We start from the raw sequence: 9,454 nt of genomic DNA, 5'->3' as shown, positions 1-9,454 counted from the left end.
GGACACCCCTTACAGATACACTATATATACAGCAGTATGTGGACACCCCTTACAGATACACTATATATACAGCAGTATGTGGACACCCCTTACAGATACACTATATATACAGCAGTATGTGGACACCCCTTACAGATACACTATATATACAGCAGTATGTGGACACCCCTTACAGATACACTATATATACAGCAGTATGTGGACACCCCTTACAGATACACTATATATACAGCAGTATGTGGACACCCCTTACAGATACACTATATATACAGCAGTATGTGGACACCCCTTACAGATACACTATATATACAGCAGTATGTGGACACCCCTTACAGATACACTATATATACAGCAGTATGTGGACACCCCTTACAGATACACTATATATACAGCAGTATGTGGACACCCCTTACAGATACACTATATATACAGCAGTATGTGGACACCCCTTACAGATACACTATATATACAGCAGTATGTGGACACCCCTTACAGATACACTATATATACAGCAGTATGTGGACACCCCTTACAGATACACTATATATACAGCAGTATGTGGACACCCCTTACAGATACACTATATATACAGCAGTATGTGGACACCCCTTCAATTGAGTAGATTTGACTATTTCAGCTACACCCATTCCTGTCGTGTATAACACCGAGCACCTAGTCATGCAATCTCCAAACCCTGGCAGTACAACGGCCTTACTGAAGAGCACAGTGACTTTCAACGTGGTGCTGTCGTAGGATGCCACCTTTCCAACATGTCAGTTCGTAAAATGTCTGCCCAGCTAGAACTTGTAACGGGTGTCGTCAGAAGGATGAGACCGAGGCGCAGCGTTCTTTGAGTTCCACATCATTTATTATCGAAGTGAAACTTCAGAAAAAAACAAAACAATAAAGAAACCAACGACCGAATAGCTTTCTTCAACTACCTGCACACAAACAAAGAACAAGATCCCACACAGAAGGAGGGAAAAGGGCTGCCTAAGTATGATGCCCAATCAGAGACAACGATAGACAGCTGTCCCTGATTGGGAACCATACCCGGCCAAAACATAGAAACACAAATCATGTGTAAATATTTGTATGAACAGAACAAGATTCAACAACTGAGACATAAACTGAACAAGTTCCAAAGACATGTGAGTAACAGAAATGGAATAATGTGTCCCTGAACAAAGGGGGGGTCAAAATCAAAAGTAACAGTCAGTATCTGGTGTGGCCACCAGCTGCATTAAGTACTGCAGTGCATCTACTCCTCATGGACTGCACCAGATTTTCCAGTTCTTGCTGTGAGATGTTACCCCACTCTTCCACCAAGGCATCTGCAAACCCTCCGGTCCAACAGGTCCCAGACGTGCTCAATGTTATTGTCTTTTTATTTTTATTTCACCTTTATTTAACCAGGTAGGCTAGTTGAGAACAAGTTCTCATTTACAACTGCAACCTGGCCAAGATAAATCATAGCAGTGTGAACAGACAACACAGAGTTACACATGGAGTAAACAATTAACAAGTCAATAACACAGTAGAAAAAAAGAGAGTCTATATACATTGTGTGCAAAAGTGGACACTGGAGTGATAAATGATCAGATGGTCATGTGCAGGTAGAGATACTTGTGTGCAAAAGAGCAGAAAAGTAAATAAACAAAAACAGTATGGGGATGAGGTAGGTAAATTGGGTGGGCTATTTACCGATGTACTATGTACAGCTGCAGCGATCGGTTAGCTGCTCAGATAGCAGATGTTTAAAGTTGGTGAGTGAGATAAAAGTTCCAGTCACAGGCAGCAGAGAACTGGAAGGAAAGGCAGCCAAATGAGGTGTTGGCTTTAGGGATGATCAGTGAGATACACCTGCTGGAGCGCGTGCTACGGATGGGTGTTGCCGAGAATGAAGCAAGGGCCAACCAACAAGAGCATACAGGTCGCAGTGGTGGGTGGTATAGGGTGCTTTAGTAACAAAACGGATGGCACTATGATAAACTGTATCAGTTTGCTGAGTAGAGTATTGGAAGCCATTTTGTAGATGACATCGCCGAAGTCGAGGATTGTAGGATAGGATCAGTTTGGCGGCGTGAGTGAAGGAGGCTTTGTTGCGAAATAGAAAGCCGATTCTAGATTTGATTTTGGATTGGAGATGTTTGATATGAGTCTGGAAGGAAAGTTTACAGTCTAGCCAGACACCTAGGCACTTATAGATGTCCACATATTCTAGGTCGGAACCATCCAGGGTGGTGATGCTAGTCGGGTGTCGGGTGCAGGCAGCGATACGGTTGAACACTATCTAGAAGACAGAGACATATCATTACATACAGTATAGAACACCATCTAGTAGACATATCATTACATACAGTATAGAACACCATCTAGTATAGACATATCATTACATACAGTATAGAACACCATCTAGTAGACATATCATTACATACAGTATAGAACACCATCTAGTAGACATATCATTACATACAGTATAGAACACCATCTAGAAGACATATCATTACATACAGTATAGAACACCATCTAGTAGACATATCATTACATACAGTATAGAACACCATCTAGTAGAACATATCATTACATACAGTATAGAACACCATCTAGTAGACATATCATTACATACAGTATAGAACACCATCTAGAAGACATATCATTACATACAGTATAGAACACCATCTAGTAGACATATCATTACATACAGTATAGAACACCATCTAGAAGACATATCATTACATACAGTATAGAACACCATCTAGTAGACATATCATTACATACAGTATAGAACACCATCTAGTAGACATATCATTACATACAGTATAGAACACCATCTAGTAGACATATCATTACATACAGTATAGAACACCATCTAGAAGACATATCATTACATATCATTACATACAGTATAGAACACCATCTAGAAGACATATCATTACATACAGTATAGAACACCATCTAGTAGACATATCATTACATACAGTATAGAACACCATCTAGTAGACATATCATTACATACAGTATAGAACACCATCTAGTATAGAACACCAAGACATATCATTACATACAGTATAGAACACCATCTAGTAGACATATCATTACATACAGTATAGAACACCATCTAGTAGACATATCATTACATACAGTATAGAACACCATCTAGTAGACATATCATTACATACAGTATAGAACACCATCTAGTAGACATATCATTACATACAGTATATAGAACACCATCTAGTAGACATATCATTACATACAGTATAGAACACCATCTAGTAGACATATCATTACATACAGTATAGAACACCATCTATAGACATATCATTACATACAGTATAGAACACCATCTAGTAGACATATCATTACATACAGTATAGAACACCATCTAGAAGACATATCATTACATACAGTATAGAACACCATCTAGTAGACATATCATTACATACAGTATAGAACACCATCTAGTAGACATATCATTACATACAGTATAGAACACCATCTAGTAGACATATCATTACATACAGTATAGAACACCATCTAGTAGACATATCATTACATACAGTATAGAACACCATCTAGTAGACATATCATTACATACAGTATAGAACACCATCTAGTAGACATATCATTACATACAGTATAGAACACCATCTAGTAGACATATCATTACATACAGTATAGAACACCATCTAGAAGACATATCATTACATACAGTATAGAACACCATCTAGTAGACATATCATTACATACAGTATAGAACACCATCTAGTAGACATATCATTACATACAGTATAGAACACCATCTAGTAGACATATCATTACATACAGTATAGAACACCATCTAGAAGACATATCATTACATACAGTATAGAACACCATCTAGTAGACATATCATTACATACAGTATAGAACACCATCTAGTAGACATATCATTACATACAGTATAGAACACCATCTATAGACATATCATTACATACAGTATATCATAGATGTATAGATCCTTTATATTTCCTGTACCTCTTTCCATGACAGTAGCCTTATTACTGGTTTGGGTTACTGCTGCTGGTACAGTGGAGGAATGAGGCATCACAGTACCTGTTACACCACTGTACCACCAGGACCAATTACACACCAATAAACACACTGTAATGTAAAGTGTCACATCATTCTCAATGATCAGTCTGTACATACAGTATTCATTTCACCTACAGTACATTGTATCCATTTCAAGTCCCCCCTCCCCCCATTGTAGCTAATTATCTACAACACATTGTACACTTTTACAACCACGTATGAGTTATTATGGACGCTTATAGTTAGTATCACAGCACATCAGTTTAAGACTTTACAACATTCATTAAAAGCATTATAGATATGTACTTCATAGAAACTGTTACCCTTTATATATTCTAACCACTCTATTTAATTTATTCCATATTAAGGGTCCTAACCTAGGAACTAAAATATTGTCTCCTTCTCAACTTTGCCTCTCTCTCTCCCTCCCGTCCTCTAACCCCTCCCTCTCTCCTCCCTCCTTCTAACCCCACCCCTCTGGCAGAACCAGGAAGTCCCTCCCCTTCCCACAAACTCTCTTCTGAGGAAACGAAACTGATCTGAGTCTCTCTGTCGTCTGTCTGTGTGAGAGTGAACAACCGTCCAAATGGCTCAACAGGGAGTTCTGCTGGACCAGGACCAGTTCTGTTGTTCTGTCTGTCTGGATCTACTGAAGGAGCCGGTCACTATTCCCTGTGGACACAGTTACTGTAGGAGCTGTATTGAGGGCTGCTGGGATCAGGATGTTCTGAAAGGGGTCTATAGCTGTCCTCAGTGCAGAGAGACCTTCACTCCAAGGCCTAATCTGAGGAAAAATAACATGTTGGCTGAGCTGGTGGAGAAACTGAGGAAGACAGGACTCCAGGCTGCTCCCCCTCCTGCTCTGTGCTATGCTGGACCTGGAGATGTGGCGTGTGATTTCTGCACTGGGACCAGAAAGCAGAAAGCCCTCATGTCCTGTCTGGTGTGTCTGGCCTCTTACTGTGAGACTCACCTCCAACCTCACTATGAATTTCCTGGTTTGAAGAAGCACAAGCTGGTCAAAGCCACCGCACAACTACAGGAGAAGATCTGCTCTCATCATGACAAACTGCTGGAGGTTTACTGTCGTACCGATCAGCAGTGTATCTGTTATCTGTGTACAATGGATGAACATAAAGGCCATGATACAGTGTCAGCTGCAGCAGAGAGGACTGAGAAACAGGTAAGACCAGAACAACTTGTTGGTGGCTGTCTGATAAACTAAGAATTAAAGATACAGTAGGAACTAAATCTGTTTGAATATGAGATCATTATATTATATACAATATGAAATGGATCCACAAATATGAACACAAACCTTGAGTATATAGATATGTTAACCCAGATTCTCCAAATGTATCACCATTTTCTAAAGTCAAACACTATTATCATTCTGAATGGCCTTTTATGAGTCCAAAGTTCAGTCTCAACCCCTTGATACATGTAGGCCTACCATAAAAACTATAATCATTCACATAGCAACATAATATAATATTGTAAAGGGACTTCCTCAGGATTGTAGACCTTCCTCTCTATGGGTCCTATGTCACATTACTATACTATTGATCTACTGGACTAATAAAGCTTGATAGCTCATTGAAGAGTGATTCTCCACAGAGGCAGCTGGGGATGAGTCAGCAGAAGGTCCAGCAGAGATTCCAGGAGAGAGAGAAGGAGCTGAAGGAGCTCCAACAGGCTGTGGAGTCTTTCAAGGTGAGTATTGTTGACCAGAGGAGACACACCATTTCACTTCTCTCCTCCAGTCAGAGAGAGAGAGAGGGGGGCCCCTATCCAATCCCACTGACCCCACTGTTGGGAACAGGCTGTCTGGACCCCTTTCAGAGAATAGACTGGTTCATGTAACCAACTGGGCTGCCTCATCACATAACCATGAGTAACCATGACTGACTCATGCCCCCTATACATTAACATGGAACTGTCTCTCTCTCAATTCAATTTAAAGGTCTTTATTGGCATGGAAATATATGTTTCATTGCCAAAGCAAGTGAAATAGACAATAAACAAAAGTGAAATAAACAATCAGAAATGAACAGTAAACATTACACTTGGAAGTGATTTGGGGGATGGGGAGGGTCTATTAGAAGTTAGTAGGACTCTTTTATTTTCTCAGAAGTACTGAGTTCGGTAGGAGGATTTAGAGGTGTAAACCGTGATTGAACACACTCCAGAACAGTAGGTGGCGCCATGCACCTTTAACGTTGGTTTGAGGTAGAAGAAGTTGGTCTGTGAGGGTTTTAATGTTGGTTTGTGGACCACACCTCTTAAAGGATAGGGTGCAGCATTTCTACTTTTTGATAAAAAGCATGTGGGTTTTGTTGTTCAACTTCCTGCTACTCATGCCAGGACTATTAACATATGATTAGTTGGATTTGAAGTTTCTAAAACTGGTTCAATCATGTCTGTGACTATAACAGAACTTATAGCCCAAGGAAAAATAGAAAACAAAAAAGAATTGTCTTTGTCAAGGGAAATTAGATAGCGCCCAGTTTACAGTTCCTACAACTTCCACAGGATGTCAAGTCTTTGGGTTGAAGTTAATCATTGGTGAAACGAAGAAGAGGCAGAGGTGACACTGTGGATTATGTTATGGAAGAGAGAAAACCGTGCATGTATTGTTGACTTGCTGTTATTGAATACAGATCGCCCCGTCAACAAATCGATTATTAACGTTTAAAAATACCTAAAGTTGGATTACAAAAGTAGTTTGAAATATTTTGGCATAGTTTTAAGCAACTTTTGAAATGTTTTGTCATGACGTTGCGTTTTGGAAAGCTGTTTTTTTTCTGGATCAAAACGGGCTTTATAAATGGACATTTGGGGTAAACATGGACGGAATTAATCGAAAAAAGGACCAATTGTGATGTTTATGGGACATATTGGAGTGCCAACAAAGAAGCTCGTCAAAGGTAATGCATGTTTTATATTTTATTTCAGCGTTTTGTGTAGCGCCGGCGACGCTAATTCATTTGTTTACATCTCGTTCAGGTGGTTCAGGGGGGTGCATGCTATCAGATAATAGCTTCTCATGCTTTCGCCGAAAAGCATTTTTAAAATCTGACATGTTGGCTGGATTCATAACGAGTGTAGCTTTAATTGAGTACCCTGCATGTGTGATTTAATGAAAGTTTGAGTTTTATCGCGTATTATTTGAATTTGGCGCTATGCATTTCCCCAGGCTATTGGCCACACGAGACGCCTCCATATCCCCAAAATAAGATTTGAGGACCTCCATTATATCATAGAAGAAGAAGTTGGTCTGTGAGGGTTTTGTTGTTCCTGAGGAGGGCTACTATTATTTTTATTTTCAAGTATTTTCAGAATGTATTAAAGCCAAAGCTAAAGCTTCCCTAAACAATTCAATATATCAGTCAATATATTTTCTCTGTGATTTATTTTCTCTCCGTCAACCGTTCCATCGCATCTTAACCGTCTTACCGGGCGGGCACTAGGACCCGGGGAGGCTGCTGCTGCAGAGGCTGCTGCACCGCTCGTGACTGTCAGTCCTCCTTGTAGCTCATTGGTTAAGCTGTGGCTCGAGACTGTTAACAGTTAACGGACAGGAAACGGCTCTGACAGGACACATTCATGTCGAGGCAGTGATGTGAATGTGTGGTAAGTTAGAAAGAGAGAGAGAGTTTTCACTACTATAGACTTTGGTCATAATCAAAGCTTTGTTAACCAATAGGTTTTTATGTGAGGCTGCCTGTAAGTTACAGTGTAACAGACGTTACTAACGGTAACGGTGTCTTTTAAATTCGACATAAGTTATGTGGCGATGATATCTAGTTAACGTTGTATTTAATGTAGTGTAATGACCTGACTCGATCATAAAGGAACAATTGTCCAGACAGAGGATTGAGTTACGAATTGACGGTTTATTAGCAACTTTACACAGGCTACTGTTTGGCCTGAGCTCACGCCAAATAAATGAAAGATACCCCACAAGCCAATCGGGACCTTCTCTTGTGAAGCCCAGACGTCAGAGAGAGAACAAAGGCTGAAGCTTAACTTCCAATGCCCCGCCCCCTCCACGCCACTCCGCCAACCACCAGGATGCCCGGCATCAGAACATCCCAGGCATTCCTGTGATTGGCAGATAGCAGGTTGATTGGCATGTCGGACCCCGCGAACACTGGGAACTGGTAAGTACAACACAACCAGCTACTAGCCGAACACATAACACACAGCTGTCTGTGCGGGTCGCTACAGTAGTTTTACTATCTGTGCCAGGCTATAAATGACACAGATAATATCTAGTTAACGTTGTATTTAATGTAGTTTACTATCTGTGCCAGGCTATAAATGACACAGATAATATCTAGTTAACGTTGTATTTAATGTAGTTTCACATCTGTCCCAGGCCAGGCTATAAATGACACAGATAATATCTAGTTACACGTTGTATTTAATGTAGTTTTACTATCTGTGCCAGGCTATAAATGACACAGATAATATCTAGTTAACGTTGTATTTAATTGATCACAGCTTTCTGCTTTCCATGATAATATCTAGATTTTTGGTAAAAAATCATTACATTTGATTTCTTTCTTTTGTCAGCACATTTGAATTTGAGAAAAAGGTCTTTGTTTATCTTTGTCAAACAGGCTGGACGTCCTCCCAAAGATATGCTTAAAGTTCTGAATGATGATATGAGATATATATGATAGGACCAAGAGGTGTTCTGTACCTGTCTGTCCAGGAGGGAGGAGAGTAGAGCAGGACCAAGAGGTGTTCTGTACCTGTCTGTCCAGGAGGGAGGAGAGTAGAGCAGGACCAAGAGGTGTTCTGTACCTGTCTGTCCAGGAGGGAGGAGAGTAGAGCAGGACCAAGAGGTGTTCTGTACCTGTCTGTCCAGGAGGGAGGAGAGTAGAGCAGGACCAAGAGGTGTTCTGTACCTGTCTGTCCAGGAGGGAGAAGCAGGCCTGGTGGACTGTCTGGAGAGCAGAGGTCAGAGTTCTGACTGAACTCTGTCCTGTCTGTCTCTCTCAAGAGGTGTCTCTCTGTCTGTCTCTCTCAAGAGGTGTCTCTGTACCTGTCTGTCCAGGAGGGAGGAGAGTCTCTCAAGAGGTCTGTCTGTCTCTGTCTCTCTCCAGCGCTCTGCACAGTCAGCAGTGGAGGACAGTGATCAGATCTTTACTGAGCTGATCCGCTCCATTGAGAGAAGGAGCTCTGAGGTGAAGGAGCTGATCTGAGCCCAAGAGAAGGCTCAAGTGAGTCAAGCTGAAGGACTCCTGGAGCAACTGAAGCAGGAGATCGCTGAGCTGAGGAAGAGAAGCACTGAGCTGGAGCAGCTCTCACACACAGAGGATCACATCCATTTCCTCCAGGTAACTAAACTGTCTTGTTACATGTGATA

General features: G+C 40.9%; 1 pseudogene; it reads left to right on the top strand.

The window, feature by feature from the left end:
- The first annotated feature begins 4,574 nt into the window (after positions 1-4,574).
- The window catches only part of LOC135533037 (tripartite motif-containing protein 16-like), a 9,917-nt pseudogene continuing 5,037 nt past the window's right edge, over positions 4,575-9,454 (top strand).

This window comes from Oncorhynchus masou, unplaced genomic scaffold, assembly GCF_036934945.1.
Source record: "Oncorhynchus masou masou isolate Uvic2021 unplaced genomic scaffold, UVic_Omas_1.1 unplaced_scaffold_2173, whole genome shotgun sequence".
Classification (NCBI taxonomy): domain Eukaryota; kingdom Metazoa; phylum Chordata; class Actinopteri; order Salmoniformes; family Salmonidae; genus Oncorhynchus; species Oncorhynchus masou.
Note: the sequence above shows the minus strand (reverse complement) of the source record. Positions and strands in the feature narration are given on the sequence as shown.